The sequence below is a fragment of the Triticum aestivum genome, chromosome 4A (genome assembly GCF_018294505.1).
Source record: "Triticum aestivum cultivar Chinese Spring chromosome 4A, IWGSC CS RefSeq v2.1, whole genome shotgun sequence".
Lineage (NCBI taxonomy): Eukaryota > Viridiplantae > Streptophyta > Magnoliopsida > Poales > Poaceae > Triticum > Triticum aestivum.
In genome coordinates, this window is record NC_057803.1 from 275,458,709 (window position 1) to 275,475,711 (window position 17,003).

Genomic DNA, 17,003 nt, shown 5'->3' on the forward strand with positions numbered 1-17,003 from the left:
ACTTAGGTCATCGTGTTCGAACATCCAGCGCTAACCAATCCAGCAAATTTTTGTTGTGGACCATGCTGGAGATATATCTCCATCTCTACTCTTATACTCCCTTCGTTCCTAAATATTTGTCTTTTTCAGATTTCAAATGGACTACCACATACAGATGTGTATGTAGACATATTTTCGTGTGTAGATTCACTCATTTTGCTCTGTATGTAGTCACTTGTCGAAATCTCTAAAAAGATAAATATTTAGGAATGGTGGGAGTAGAAAACAGAGTTGGTCATGATGGTGTGCGTGCCATCCTGCAATATAGGCCGTCAGATTTATATCTAACTGATAGGAAGGAAACTATGACAATTTTGCAAAAAGATACCCACACCCCTCTTCATGTTTGCAAATAAGGCCTTCAATCGTTCATCCTTTTCTCTCACAAGATAAAATACTCATACAAATGCATCTTGATGTTCCGTGCAACGCATGGGAATCTAGCTAGTTTCTTTTAAAATAGTTAGTGCGATAATTGGGTTGAAGTGATATATTTTATGTCTGCCCCAAATGATTTCAGATTCACTAGTAGTAACAAAGAAAAGGTTGCCTTGTTAATTAACAAAAAAGGGTGAAAACTATCAAATGAGGCCGGTAAAAAAAGGCATACTGGGTTCAGGGTCATCGTCACTACAGCTGTGCGCGCGCGAGAAGTCTACATATCGAGGGGGCTACGGGGAGAAAGACTATCGAGTGTGTCTGAGCGAGGCACAGAGACACAATGTTTGAGAGAGAAACCAATTGACAGATTAAGTTCAGATCAAGTTGTCAGCCTTCAGCTGTCATTGTTGGGGTGGGGGGGAGGGGGGAGGGAGAGAAAGACATATCGAGAGTGTGTGCGGTAGGCACAGAGGCACAACTAGCAAGTGTGTGTGTATGTGTGTGTGTTTGAGAGAGAAGCAATAGATAGATTACTATCAAGATCGAGGTGCCACCCTACTCCTTCAGTGTCGGGTAGTGTGTGTGTGTGTGTTTGAGAGAGAAGCCAGTCGATAGATTAGTATCAAGATCGAGGTGTCACCCTACTCCTTCGGTGTCGGGAAGTGTGTGTGTGGGTGGGGGGGCAGTGACACTTACATATTGCTACTCTTATAGAAAACAGAGTTCGTGAAGATGGTGTGCCCGCCATCCTGCAATATAGGCCATCCAATTTATATCCGACGGATAGGAAGGAAACTATGGCAATTTTGCAAAAATATACCCACACCCCTCTCCACATTTGAAAATAAGGCCTTCCATCGTTCATCCTTTTCTCCCACAATATAAACTAATCATACAAATGCATCTTGATATTCCGTGCAATGCATGGGCATCTTGCTAGAAGGGAGAAGGAGTTTCTGTGACACATATCTATATTAAGGGATAGGTAGATAGCATGTGTGCGAGGCATACTTAAGGCATCACGGAGATAAACAAACTATGTGCATGCAAGTGCCGGAAAAAAACGAAGCAAGAAACAATGTCTATGCGCGCGTGTGTGTGTGTGTGAGAGAGAGAGAGATCTCAAAACAAAAGGTGCTCTGCTGGAATCCCATTGTATGTATTCATATGGTTCCAGAACTCGAGTTAACCTTAGGCATATGTGTGAGGGACATAATTATACTTTGAGACATTAGTGGCTGTGGGTGGGCGGAATTAAAGGGGTGGCCATGTTCGACAGAGAGAGCATGTGTGTTTCTGTGTGAGAGACTTGTAGGACGGGGTAGAAAGACGAATTCGAACCTTGACGGAGGGAGAGAAATACACGAAGTGCGCGTGTGTGATTCTGATGCCCACGGGGAAATGAGATATGTATGAGTGTGAGAGAGAATGCATAATTCATTCATGTATCACTATCTAGCAATCGTGGACGTGCACCGCTTGAACATAAATCAAAATCTACTTCGTATCATGGCCAAAGGTACAATATCGATTCATCACTATAAAGATTGGACACTCACATATCACATTTTTTTTCTATCTAAGTAAACCTTTCCAATTGTGCATGCCAAAGTTACAGTGATGTTTCTTCAAACAACCAATGTAGTTATCATGTACATGCACCATTGTTAGTCTTGCATTCAAGTTCATTAGTCTTGGATGATTTAAGGTTCTATTATGAAGTAATATATGTAATATTCATATATGAAATCAACGGGTACGCAATTTATGAAATGGTGGCTATGTAATCATATGAGGTAACACTTTTAAGTAGCGGACTACAATATCCATTTCTTTTGTGGGACTACAATATCCATTTATTTTTGTGCGCCTCTACACTAACATGTCAATGCATTATGTTTAAAGTAAATAACCGATGGCACTAAACTATCTATTTACACGAGAAATACATAGGCTGAGCATTTATCCCTTTTTTTTCTGAACGGGCCTCTACACCCGTATGATTGGCCATGCCCGTGTGAACGTCCAAGTTATCGGTGTATCATCCTGAGTTATTGTCTTTTTTTCTAGGCTGGACTTCACACCAGTTATCAACTGTGACGCGTGCCCCGTGTAGACAGTCTCGCATGACCTTCCCGCTAGCATGACCTTCCCACAAAATCTCCTGCATCCTTCTAAAATTTCCGCCACCTAGTCTTTAGCATGCAAAATTCCCCTTTTGTCCTTGGTGCGCGGAGAACAACATTTACAATACCGCCCACATCTACACAATAGGTCGGGGCTGCTTTGGTAACTTCAGGTCCCCCCACCACATGGCACCCCCATTTCCTCTCCCCTCCCGCAAAAAGGACTAACTCCATAGCACCAGAGCATCTTACATCACGCCGTCCGTACTTCATCGGCCTTTCTACCCCTCCCCTCTAAAAACCCTAGACTGCCCATCCACCGGCGTACCAGAGTCCATTCACTGCCAGCGGCGTCCACTTCACCGGATCTGCTTCTACAGCCGCATCTACCCCTCCCACCTCCCCTAGAAACAAGTAGACTGCTCATCCACCACTGTACCACATCCCATTCAGTGCCGACCTTGACCACGGCGCCGGATCTGCTTCGCCGGTACTCTCGTCTACCGCAGTGCATCTGCAGTGGCTCCTTCGTACTCCCCACCGGAGATGCTTCGTCCACACCCCCCCAGTGCCGCCCCACCGACGCCCCCGTCAACGGCCTCTGATCCTCTTCACCGACACCTTCCTCAACCCTACCGGAGCCGCTTTGCCGACACCATCGTCAACCCTACCGGAGTAGCTTCGCCTATACCATTCTCAACCCTACCGGGGCCTCTTTGCCAACTCACAAGTCCACAGCCTCAGATCCACTTCGTCGCTCCCTCATCCAACCTACCATAGCAGCTTCTGACGCCCCGTCCACAGTCGTAGATCTGCATCATCGACACCATCCTGAACCCAACCGGAGTGTTGTGTCATCTCTTCAAGTTATTTTCATCGTATCAAGTCTTGCATCTCTTTTCAACCGGAGTGTTGTTCAAATTTGATCTTACTTGTTCCTTGTTTATCTCGTTTCAACCAAAGTGGTTTCAATACCTTCTTGTCCTTTGTGCTCGTCATTCATAGCTTGGCATCCTCCAAGGTTCACATGGTGTTCCTTGTTTCTCTTTTCTACATGAGTGCTCTCAACTTCGTTCAACTCTGTTGTGTTCTTCTTTCAAGTTTTCAACCTCTTAAGGTTTGTGGTTTCACTCATTTGTCAAAGAAGCAACTTTGTTTTACATCTTCCTCTATCGTTTCTCCCCGGTGCCATCCTAGATCTCAGGACGAGATCCTCTTGTAGTGGTGGAGTGTTGTGACGCCCCGAGACCGACGTTCTGGAAGACTTCCCTATTTTCGTGACCTCGGTGTGTTTCGTTTGTGCGTGCTCTTTTATTTTTTTGCATTTCATCATGTCATCATTTGCATTGCATCATGTCATCATGCCATCTTTTCTCAAACTAACTAAAACTCACTTAAATAAAATGCATAGATATTTGATCTATTTAAATTGAGGGAACTCACATGGTGATTTCTCTATATAACCTATCCTCTCAATATATTAGGGAGCTACAGTAAATATTCTAACACACTTGCAAAATATCCCGGCGCCTTTACTATCTTAATTCTTGGTCTCCAACCTTTTCCCTAAATTCTTTCTTCACTTTCCGGAGTTCCACCAAAAACCTCAACATTTTTGGACCCCCCTATCACCTACTTCCTATGCAAAACCATTTAAATTAAATTCAAATGAGTTCGATTCAAAATTCACCCACGTGTTCATTTCCATTTTTCTTGGATCAGGCACATTTTTGCGAGTCTGAGAAAATTTACTTCCTGCCCAAACTCCACTACTATCCCTCTCGGCATTTCTTCCAAGTTTGGGTTTTATTTGAAATAGTTAAAAAGAGAGAGAGAGAGAGAGAGTTTGAGATAGAGGAGAGCCTGCCCAACTGGGCCTCCCAACTCCTATGCAGGCCACAAACCTACAGCTAGGCTGGCCTTTAGGCCCATCCTCCCCACCTACACCTAACCCTAGCCTTGACCGACCTCTCCCTCTCGCTCCCCTGCTCGTTCCCACCACCGCCAGAAGCCATCTCCCTCGACTCCTCCTCTAGCGCCGCCAGAGGCACGCACGCATGCGCACTCCTCTACTTCGACCCGACCTCATCCTTTCCCTCGTTCCCTTGCGCCGCCTCCCTCTCATATCGATCTCTTCCTCTCCTCTTGCTCAAACCAACCACCTCGCGGCCCCTGCGAGCTCGCCTGCCCGCACGGCCATGGCATCACCGCCCTCGACCCGGCTCGCCCTCGACGTCCCCTTCACCGGAGCCCTTCCTCCGCCTCTGCTCCGGCCTCCCACGACAGCCACGCCGCGCCGTCAAGCGCCTCTCCTCCCGCAGCCGGTCCAGGACCTCCTCGTCTACCCAGCGCCACCGACTCGTCAGCTCCATCGCCAGGGGAGGATCCCCTCGACCCGTCCCCTTCGGCCCCGACTTAGGCGAGCGCCGCCCCGTCGACTCTCGTCCGCGCGACGCCTCCCCTCTGTTGCCTCGTTCCTCTGCCCGCGAACGTCCTTTGTTCTCCCGCCTTGCCTCGTGCGACCCGCATGGCCGCCGGCCATGTAGGCCACCGTGCTGGCCTGCAGCTTCACGCGCGTTGCCATGCCTTGCTGCTACTTCGTCCGACCGCGGACGACCTCCGTCGAGCTCGCCCGGCCACCTTCGACATCGGCGTGGCCCTGCCTCCACTAGCAGCCTCCTGCTGCCGGCCGTTTCTATGGGTTCGAGGAGCCCCAAGTCATGTCCGTGGCCTCATTGGCTATTGATGCTACACTGTTGGCTTTCTCGATCGTCTCCCTGGGCTCATCAAATCCTGTACCAGGAGCCCAAGTTGGAAGACTCTGTGGATGTGCATCTCACTTGTGCCATTTTAGATCGTCAAGAATGTTTCGGGATTCGCCAAGTACCATTACGCTCGGAGATCACGGATCCGTGAAGTTCCACTATGGTCGCCATGGATCTAACAAGTTCGCGAGTACGACCACTTCCCACGACGACCTTGTATCGCTACCATCAACGAAAACATGTGCACCGCAAGCTTCAAGTTCAACTACCATCGACCGTGAAGGTTTTGGAGTCATCAAGCACCTCTCCAAACGAACGGGAATGACTACCATCGCCGAGATCGCGAGAACCTCTACCGACGACCTCGGAACGTGTACGACAATCGTTGTCGAAGACCTGTACCTCTACCGCTTCCTGAACATGTACCACGACTTCCGTGAACCGCTACTTCCACGACGGCCATGAACGACTACTTCCCTTGACGAACTCGATACGCTTCAAAAATGCACGCCTCGAAGGTATAACCCCGAGACGACCGTCCGAGAACGATTGCTTGTGTTGTATGAGATGCACCCTTTGTCTGCACCGTGTCCGTAGTGTCTCTCGCTTCCATGCCATCGACCCGTGGGAACCCGGTAACCGGGATCACCCCACCATCTTTTGCACGCTCCCGTCACATTTCCTTTTGCACCGGTATCTCCATGAGCTACCGGAACCGATATGTTGCCGTGGCATCATTTTCGGATTCGTTGCCGTGGCACCCCTTTCGTTTCCGCCACGATGACAAATGCTTCATAACATGCTCTTATCAACATTTTCATAAAAATTGCATAAAAACTTGCAAATTTCATCCGCATCATGATAACAACATCAAGAAAGTTTAAAATTGTTGTTTGCATTAAATTGCTAAATGCATATGGGGATTTTCCGGAATGGTTGTTGTTATTTCCGGCCTCATTTAAACTTGCCTAAATGTTTAGTTTACTTATGCTTCACCTCTTGCCATGCTTAAGCAACATTTAATTTTGTTGAGTAGTTTAAACGAGAGACAACTAAATAATTGAATGTGGTGTTTCGTCAATATGCAACTCGTTGCATATTGAGCTCCACTTAATTTGTAGTATTGCTTGTTGCACTTTGCCATGACATGCCTATTTAAACCGGACATGAATCATACTTGGTTGTGCATCATGCTATGTGATGGTTGTTTACTATGTTGCTTGCTTCTTTCTGGGTTGCTTCTCTCGTTAGCTTCGGTTTCGTTCCGGAGTTGTGAGGATCCGTTTGACTACGTCCATTTGTCTTCTTCATGGACTCGTTCTTCTTCCTTGCGGGATTTCAGGCAAGATGACCATACCCTCGGAATCACTTCTATCTTTGCTTTGCTAGTTGTTCGTTCTATCGTTGTGTCGCGCTACCTACCACTTGCTTATCATACCTCCCATATTGCCATGTCAAGCCTCCAACCCACCTTCCTAGCAAACCATTGTTTGGTTGTGTTACCACTTTTGCTCAGCCCCTCTTACAGCGTTGCTAGTTGCAGGTGAAGATGAAGTTGGTTCCATGTTGGAACATGGTTATGTTGGAATATCACAATATCTCTTATTTAATTAATGCATCTATATACTTGGTAAAGGGTGGAAGGCTCGGCCTTATGCCTGGTGTTTTGTTCCACTTTTGCCGCCCTAGTTTCTGTCATACCTGTGTTATGTTCCTTTATTTTGCGTTCCTTACGCGGTTGGGTGTTATGGGAACCCCTTGATAGTTTGCTTTGAATAAAACACCTCCAGTAAGTCCCAACCTTGGTTTTACATTTGCCTAACAACCTATCAAATTCCCTTGGGTTCTGCAGACCCGAGGGTCATCTTTATTTTAATCCCCCCAGGCCAGTGCTTCTCTAAGTGTTGGTCCAAACTAGAGCCCCTTGCAGCGCCACCTCGGGGAAACTTGAGGGTTGGTTTTAGTTGTACGGATTGCTCATCCGGTGTTGCCCTGAGAACGAGATATGAGCAGCTCCTATCAGGATTGTCGGCACATCGGGCGGCTTTGCTGGTCTTGTGTTACCATTGTCGAAATGTCTTGTAACCGGGATTCCGAGACTGATTGGGTCTTTCCGGGAGAAGGAATATCCTTCTTGACCGTGAGAGCTTGTGATGGGCTAAGTTGGGACACCCCTGCAGGGTATAAACGTTCGAGAGCCATGCCCGCGGTAATGTGGCAGATGGGAATTTGTTAATATCCGGTTGTAGAGAACTCGACACTTAACTTAATTAAAATGCATCAACCGCGTGTGTAGCCGTGATGGTCTCTTTCCAGCGGAGTCCGGGAAGTGAACACGGTTCTTGTGTTATGATTGTGCGTAAGTAGATTCAGGATCACTTCTTGATCACTTCTAGTTCACGACCGTTGCATTGCTTCTCTTCTCGCTCTTATTTGCGTATGACAGCCACCATATATGCTTAGTGCTTGCTGCATCTCCACCTCATTAGCTTATCCTACCCATAAGCTTAAATAGTCTTGATCTCGCGGGTGTGAGATTGCTGAGTCCTCATGACTCACAGATACTTCTAGACAGTTGCAGGTGTCGATGATACCAGTGCAGGTGACGCAACCGAGCTCAAGTGGGAGGTCGATGAAGATCTTGATCGTTGTTTTGTGTCTTTTTCGGTTGATCAGTAATGGATCCCACTTGGGACGATCGGGGATCTAGCATTTGGGGTTGTCTTCTTTTATTTTGGTTATGTGGTCGGACCTTGTTTGTATTCTGGATGATGTATGTTTAACTATGTTATTTGTGTGAAGTGGCGATTGTAAGCCAACTATTTATCCCTTTCTTATTCAGTACATGGGATTGTGTGAAGATTACCCCTCTTGCGACAAACCTACCATGCAGTTATGCCTCTTAAGTCGTGCCCCGACACGTGGGAGATATAGCCGCATTGTGGGTGTTACACCGACGCCCTCGTCCAAGGCCACAGATCCACTTCGCCCAAACCTTAGTCCACCCTACCGGAGCTGCTTCACAAACACCCTACTCGACGGTTCTAGATCTCCTTACCGGACCCCGACAGCCAGCGCAGCCTCATCACCCTTGACGTTTCTAACCTGATTCCCACCGTCTGGCAAGATTCCAAGCACCCACCACGGCCTAGGTACTTGTCACCTTTAAACCCGTCCAACATCACCTGCCCGATATACTTCAAATATACTAACAGGTCACTGTTACATGTTGTGCAGCTGGCCAAAACTACAAGGACGATGTTTCTTCTAGGTCTAACAGCTTGGCCAACCAAGATCCTGGACTGAGGCATTGCTATGATTTTGTAAGTGCCTCTCTCTCTCTCTCTTATATATTATTGTGTGCCTGCCAGTGTGCTTTGCTAGGATTTTCGACCAGTAATCCCTTTGTGCAGATAATGATCTCTACTATTGGCTGCTAAATTAGATATGTAGATGTCATACATGATACTACCTCGTATCTCCGTTCCTAAATATAAGTCTTTCTAGAGATTCCACTATAGGCTACATACAGAGGAAAATGAGTGAATCTACACTTGAAAATGCATCGATATACATATGTATGTGGTCCATACTGGAATCTCTACAAAGACACATATTTAGCAACAGAGGTAGTACATTACACAAAATCGTAGGTGGCATGTAGGAATTCCAGTGCACTACATTAGGCTCCCTTAGAGTGCCTGCTAGTCCAGCACACAGAGTCATGGCTAGTTCATACTACGCACACAATCGTTAATTGGTGGTTTAAATATGTGCAAGGGATATGGAATGTATTGTCATGTAGATATGTATGAAATTAGCCGTGTCAACTTGTAGATAGGGTTACACAATGAAAAAGTACAAGATGTATGTGGCAATTTCATGGAACATCGCAAGAAAGGAGAGGCAGCAGTGAGCCTATACAGTGTGCTATGGTAGGTCACTCCTCCGGTGCAATCACCGTGACATGTTATTTGTATGTTAGTTCTATTGACCGAGTTTCTTATGGACAATTATTATGAGTTATCCTAAGAAAATAAGCACCTGTGAATATAAGCTCCAGGTAATAAACCAACCACTTCTTTTCATTGCCTTCCTTTTCAGCTTATCTTTGGTATGATCAGTGAAAAGTCTAGATTGCATTATATTTTGTCATTTTGCTACCCATATGAAAATTAATTTGACTTGCAAACATCACAAATTGAACCTAGTGCAATAATTAATATGATAGGAAAACAGACCATCACTATTTGTTCAAAATCAAATACAAAGATACCATCTATTTGGCACAATCTACTTTGGTCAATGTCTTCCATAGAGATCCCATTGCCTAATTTAAACGAAGAACACATGACCCACATTTAAATGGAGAACAATTATTTATTGAAATTCGATGGTCCAAGTGGCTGGTTATTACCATATAGCAGCACCACCTGAAAGCTTGATATAGCAGCAGCAGCTCATAGCAACTCATCATACAACAACAACAGTAGTGTGCAATTCATCATATACCAGCAGCAGCTCATAGCAATTCATCATAGAGGAGCAGCTCATCGCAATTCATCATACAGTAGAGGCAGGAGAAGCTCATAGCAATTCATCATATAGCAGGAGCAGGAGCAGCTTATAACAACTCATCATATAGCAGCAGCAACTCATAGCAATTCATCATATAGCAGCAGCATGAGCAGCTCATAGCAATTCATCATATAGCAGCAACAGAAGCAGCTCATAGCAATTCACCATATAGTTGATCAGAATGAAAATTTGCCAAAAAATAAGAGGAGATCCTCACCTTGTTTGATGAGCTCCTCCTTCGGCAGCACCTCAAGGCCACGACCTGGGAGGAGGGGAGGGGGAATAAGGTGCCTTCTGCCGCAGTGTGGCATCAACTGTAGTTGTGCAGCGCCCGCCTGAGTAGTGCATTGGACGGACCATAGTGGAGCAGGTGCTGGAGACCATGAGAATGAGGGGCGACGCTAGAGGGAGGAGCAGCCGGGGAGATTTGGCTCTACCTGCCGGCCATGTAGCCTAGCTGGACAGAGCATCATCGAGGACCAGGCCAGATGGGACGAGTGGCGACGGCTCACTGGAGGAACCCTAGCGCTGCAGGCAGGGGATCGAGGTAGAGGGAAAGGGGAGAGGAGATGCAAGCGCGTAGGGCAATGAAGGCTTGCATGTTTGTTTTTACTTGAGGGTTAGGTGTGACGCGGGCGTGAGCAATTGCATTTTGAGTGTAATATAGGCAGACAACATAGTCATTTCACTATTCCCCTTCCCTTCATTTTTAGTGAGCTTCTACCTGAAACACCCCCCTCCAAAGCAAAATAAGTTAAGCCCAAGCCCATAACTCAAAAATGAATTCTTTACATATTTTATGGCTTATTTCGACAGTAAGCTAGAAAAGGCGGAATAGAACTGACCCTTAACCTGCAATTTAATTGTGCGTGCAATGATGAATCACTCATGCCTACTATAGTGTACATTTAGGCATCATCATACATGGAATAAACTAATACATGTGCATTCCATTGTAGAATATGGAATATGCAATGTTTATGTTAGTTCATACGTTGCACATGATGTTTAAATGCTCCTTAAATCTGGTCAGTCAAGTGATGCTCTTTAAGCCTCCTTCTTTGCTTCTTTTCTTGATATGTAAGATTTGCTCACACATCTGTTCAATTGCTTGTTTACATCAGCCAGCCATACTAGGACTATTTTCTTTGATTACTTCTTGTTCTTGACCTAACACTCTAACATCGCTTGTCAACGATTTGAACACTAAGGGCTGCTGTAGTGGGGGCTTGTCTAACTCATAGGTGACATAAAGGTTTGGCTGTTGATAAGTATATTTCACATATATAATTTTGCTACTCAAATATAGCATTTATCGTGATATATTCGTCCATTCTCACCATGATTGATTAAATATTGCTTGATAACCATAAAAAGGATCATTTACTAGTCTTTGGTTTATTTTGCAGAAATGTGCGCAAAGGCACTATAACCGTCAACATTCTGTCTAGGTGGCTATCGAGAAGAGTGAAGAAAAGAAGAGAAGGAAGAAGAGACTTGTGTGAGATGAAAAGAAGTAACCAGTGGGCTAGCTAAAGAAGTGGGAGGACCTTCTTCTGAAGAAAGAAGAGAAGGAGGAGGGCTAATGTGTAAAGTTTGCAGATCAGGGAGGGGATCAAAATCCCCAGATCGCCTCCATTCCCCATCTGGCCTGGCACATCTCTCTCTCCCTCACCCCTCCTTCTCCAACTCCGGCCTCCGCCACGGCCATGCCGATGTGGTGGTGCGCCTCCGTCACCCATCCATCCACCAGCATACCCACAACCAGCAGCCCCCATCCACCACTCCACTAGCGCCACCATCTCCAGCCACTGTTGCCATCAGCACTAAGCGCCTCTCTCCTCCTTGCTGCCTCGATCTTGCTCCACTTCTCTCTCAACATCCCCTGCTGCTGCTCCTTCTTCCACGCAACCTCCTGCTGCTCCTTCTTCCTATGCGCCCCTGCTGCTCTTCTTGCGCCCAAGATACTACTCCTTCTTTTCCTTTGTTGCTGCTCTCTCAACCCTCCACGCTGCTGCTGCTCTGAGCTCCAACCTCCTATTGTCTCTCTCTCTCTCTCTCTCTCTCTCTAAACCCCGTCGCTGCTGCTCCTCCCCTCGTCCCTACTGCTCCTCCTCCTCCGCTCAACTTCTCCAACTTGCTGCTACTGCTTCTCTCTCTCTCTCTGTATCTCTCTCCCTCTGAAATTTCTATAAAATTAAGATGTTTAAGACTTTGTAAGGTTCAGATTTTAAGAGTTCTTGAAACCTGCTCCATGTCTCATGGCTCTGTTGATTAGTACCCTACTGGCATATGTGTATGTTTAGCCCTGTGCATTTGTTTCTTGCCACCTACTGTAATCTGTCCCGTACTAGTAACTTTACTCCAGTTTACTTGATGTTCAGGTTTTAGTCTCTGTACTAGCTATGTACCAGTGACATTTATGCTTGTGATTTTCCAGTGAATGTGTTTAATTTCAGTCCATATGTTAGCTCAAGTACCTGTTCTATATAAATATGTGTGTGTGTGTGTGTTTGTCTATTTTATGTCCTGTAATTTTGTTTCTTGCCTCTGTCTTACACTTGTTAGATAAACATATGTGTTCTAGTATTGTTGTTTTCCTCTGGTCATTTTTGTATGCTTGTGTCAGTGTTTACTTTTTCAAGTAAAACGATAATACCAAAAAGACAGAGAGTACAATCTAAACTTCCCTTTGGTTCTTTTCATTTTTTTACTGACGATTTTCTGGAACAGTCTTAGATTGTTTAGGTTTATTTTCATGCAATGATAATCTGAACCGCGTTACCTAGCATTAGCTGAGTATAGTTGCCGTCGCCTAGTCCCTGTGGAGAACACGACACTCGCAGTTTGGGCGTAAATATTCCGCTGTACTTTCAATTGATCATTTTGGCCCTGTTGCCGGGGACTAGCGTCGAACGATTGTGTGAAGCTATAGACTAGGCTTAGTATAGTTTTTGTTTAAATTTCCAGTCAAATTTATTTCGGTGCTTCTTTTACCTTTTTACTTTTTGTTGCTTCGTCTTATTAGGATACTAACTTTCTGACTAGTGTTTACTGTTTATGAGTGTGCGTAGGAAATCTGAACTAATTGCAGGTTGTTCTATAGTTACACTCGGTTAAGATAGCATTGCTTCGTGATCTTTGGATGCCCAAAAGTCAGTGCTATATCACAGGACCGGTTTGGCCAACTATTGAGGCAGAGAACTTCGAGCTAAAACCTAGTCTTATTGCTTTGGTTCAACAACAATAGTTTGGAGGACTTCCTACTGAAGACCCTTATGAGCACTTGCTTCGAGTCATGGAGTATTCAGATACAGTAAAGTATCATGGAGTTCCTCAAGATGTTATCAAGTGCATGTTGTGCACATTCTCTCTCCGAGATGATGCTCGTGCTTGGTATCGATCCTTGCCATCAAGATCATTCGGTTGGAATGAGATATCACGAGCTTTCTTGGATAAATATTTCCCATTACACAAGCAGTCCGCAATTCGAGATGAGATCTTCAATTTCATTCAGCGTGAAGGCGAGAGCTTGTATGATGCTTGGGAGAGATACATAGCCTTATTCAAGAGATGTCCTAATCATGGGATCGATAGATGGTTAGAGCTGCAGATATTCTATAGAGGATTGACTTCGGACACTCGAGCTTACGTCGATATGGCAGCGGTGGAGCTATTACAAACAAGACACTTGATGAAGCTTTTATGCTGATTGAGAACATAACTTTCCACCAACTTCAGTGGTACAATAAGAAGCCCACGTCTGATTCATTGGTTTGCTTGCAACAAATCACTACACCTCAGCCACCAATTCTTACACAGAAGCCTGAACCTCAATCTCAGTGTGACAAGATTGAGCTTGCATGGATTATCTTTGACGATGATGACACCATTCTAGTTGACACACATGCTATAGATCATATGGATACTAGTGTTGGAGATTCGGTTTTGCATTGTGATGATTCTTCCATGGATGAGCCAGAGCTGTAGTTAGTTGCTTTTGATATTGAGGAGTCACCTTTAGTTGATATTGATCATGTGCTGCTAGAGCCAGATATGGAGAAGTTCACCTTCGATGATGTTAGCCGCATTGATTCCTCAGCACTTGAGCCTGAGATGGAGAGCTTCATGGTTAATTATGATGAGGTGGATTCAGATGTCAAGGAGCCAATCTCTACTATTTCACTTGTTGACACGAGTCCGGTGAAAATTTCTACTACCACATCTCACTTGGTATCTTCAATTGAGGTAGTCCTGAAGCCTCTTCCTAACTATTTCAGGTATGATTTCAGCTTTCTCGACAAGATATGCCATATCATGGATACTGCCTATGCACCATGCGATTTATTGATGATATCTATTTATCATATGCTTAATAGATATGCTTATGTGATATGATACTCTATTGATGACTTAGAGGGCATTGTCCCTATCATTTTTATTGGCTTGTTTGCTGAGTGTTCTTTCAGGTTTATGCTTGTGCACCATTCACTGCGGGCTGCCCAAGTTCGAGATGACATCCCATGGGATTCTGGTGGATTCACGGCATGGTGTTGAGGAGAAGCAATGAGCACACATGACAAAGAGGGAAGCTGGAGCGTCCATGAGGAAGCAAAGGAGAAGACCTGCAGTTGGTGGGATGATCGAGCGAGTGCTACATCAAAGCCCGGTGAGCTGTTTCATGACCCCAATATTAATATATCATCCATTGATACATGCTGAAATCATTTGATATTTGGGTTGCTTGAGCCATTTCTTAAATGTTGTCCCACTGAATTTTACCTTTGACATATGGTGCTTGATGTGAATATGTGAACTGATTTCTGAATGCCTTGTAAACTAGTGATCTATACAATGATTGCTTTGCTGAAATTAGTGAGAACTATTAGTTTTGAGTGCTCAAATCCCTAGTGCACTAGTAAACTTAATCATTTTCTGCATTTACCTTGATACACCTAGATCACTATGTTCAGATGATGTATTTGTGCCAAGTGTGTTCCCATTCAGAGCAATCACTTTACCACTATGGACTAGCATGCTATGTTCCCTGGATCGGTAGCATGTGAACCAAACATGGTTGAGTGATGATTCTTATTTTTGTTCAAAAAATTTATATCTTATAATGAATAATAAGTCTGACTACCTACAGTAGCATGTCATGTTCCCTGGATCGGTGGCATGTGAAATCGGGTTAGCTTGGGTAGTAATTAATAAGTAAATATGTAATTGTCCAACCGGGTGTACCATGTTCTCTGGATCGGTGGTATGTTCCTTTAGGGAGACAAACAATTTTTTAATAATAATTGGTTGAGCCAGGTGTATACCATGTTCTCGAGATCAGTGGTATGTTCCTTCTGTGAGACTAATAAAATAATATGTGTGTTTCTTTCAAATTCAATAAGTGGTTCAACCACAATGTTATATCTCTGTAAATAAGTGATTTGATCACAAGATTTAATTCTAGTTCATTTTGTTCTCGGGATCATGCTCTCTTTAGGAACCATTTGTCACAGTCAATCACTTAAACTTGTTGATCCTCTTTTATCATTGTAAAAGTTTAAAATGGTCATGCTTACTAGTATCCTACTGCTTTGTAGCACTCTTAACCATTAATTTTTCACTAGCTAAGTCTGAAGCATGCCTTGTTTGGAGATCTATATTACTAGGACATTCTTTACTCAGTTCATTGTTCACATTCTTGCTCTTGTCATATGCCTTTGCTTGAGGACAAGCAAAGATTTAAGTGTGGGGGAATTTGATAAGTATATTTCACATATATAATTTTGGTACTCAAATATAGCATCTATTGTGATATATTCGTCCATTCTCACCATGATTGATTGAATATTGCTTGATAACCATAAAAGAGGATCATTTACTAGTCTTTGGTTTTTTTTGCAGAAATGTGCGCAAAGGCACTATAACCGTCAAGATTCCGTCTAGGTGGCTATCGAGAAGAGTGAAGAAAAGAAGAGAAGGAAGAAGAGACTTGTGTGAGATCAAAAGAAGTAACCAGGGAGCTAGCTAAAGAAGTGGGAGGACCTTCTTGTGAAGAAAGAAGAGAAGGAGGAGGGCTAATGTGTAAAGTTTGCAGATCAGGGAGGGGATCAAAATCCCCAGATCGCATCCATTCCCCATCGGGCCTGGCACATCTCTCTCTCTCCCTCACCCCTCCTTCTCCAACTCCGATCGCTGCCATGGCCAGGCCTACGTGGTGGTGCACCTCTGTCACCCATCCATCCACCAGCATACCCACAACCAGCAGCCCCCATCCACCACTGCACTAGCGCCACCATCTCCAGCCACTACCGCCATCAGCACCAAGCGCCTCTCTCCTCCTTGCTGCCCCGATCTTGCTCCTCTTCTCTCTCAATGTCCGCTGCTGCTGCTCCTTCTTCCACGCAACCTCCTGCTGCTCCTTCTTCCTATGCGCCCCTGCTGCTCTTCTTGCGCCCAAGCTACTGCTCCTATTTCTTTTCCTTTGCTGCTGCTCTCTCAACCCTCCATGATGCTGCTGCTCTGAACTCCAACCTTCTGCTATATATATCTCTCTCTCTCTCTCTGAACCCCGTCGCTGCTGCTCCTCCCCTCGTCCCTACTACTGCTCCTCCTCCGCTCAACTTCTCCAACTTGCTGCTGCTTCTCTCTCTCTCTCTCTCTCTCTCTGTGTGTGTGTATCTCTCTCTGAAATTTCTATAAAATTAAGATATTTAAGACTTTGTTAGGTTCAGATTTTAAGAGTTCTTGAAACCTGCTCCATGTCTCATGGCTCTGTTGATTAGTACTCTACTGGCGTATGTGTATGTTTAGCCTTGTGCATTTGTTTCTTGCCATCTACTATAATCTGTCCCGTACTAGTAACTTTACTCCAGGTTATTTGATGTTCAGTTTTTAGTCTATGTACTAGCTATGTACCAGTGACATTTATGCTTGTGATTTTCCAGTGAATGTGTATAATTTCAGTCCATATGTTAGCTCAAGTACCTGTTCTATATAAATATATATATATGTGTGTGTTTGTCTATTTTATGTCTTGTAATTTTATTTCTTGCCTCTGTCTTACGCTTGTGAGATAAACATATGTGTTCTAGTATTGTTGTTTTCCTCCGGTCAT

General features: G+C 44.6%; 1 non-coding gene across 1 annotated transcript; it reads right to left on the reverse strand.

Moving 5' to 3' along the window:
- Positions 1-13,369: 13,369 nt before the first annotated feature.
- LOC123088878 (small nucleolar RNA R71) lies at positions 13,370-13,480 on the reverse strand. Its single transcript, XR_006442140.1, has one exon. It is a non-coding gene; the product is annotated as a small nucleolar RNA R71 (small nucleolar RNA).
- Between the last annotated feature and the right edge of the window lie 3,523 nt (positions 13,481-17,003).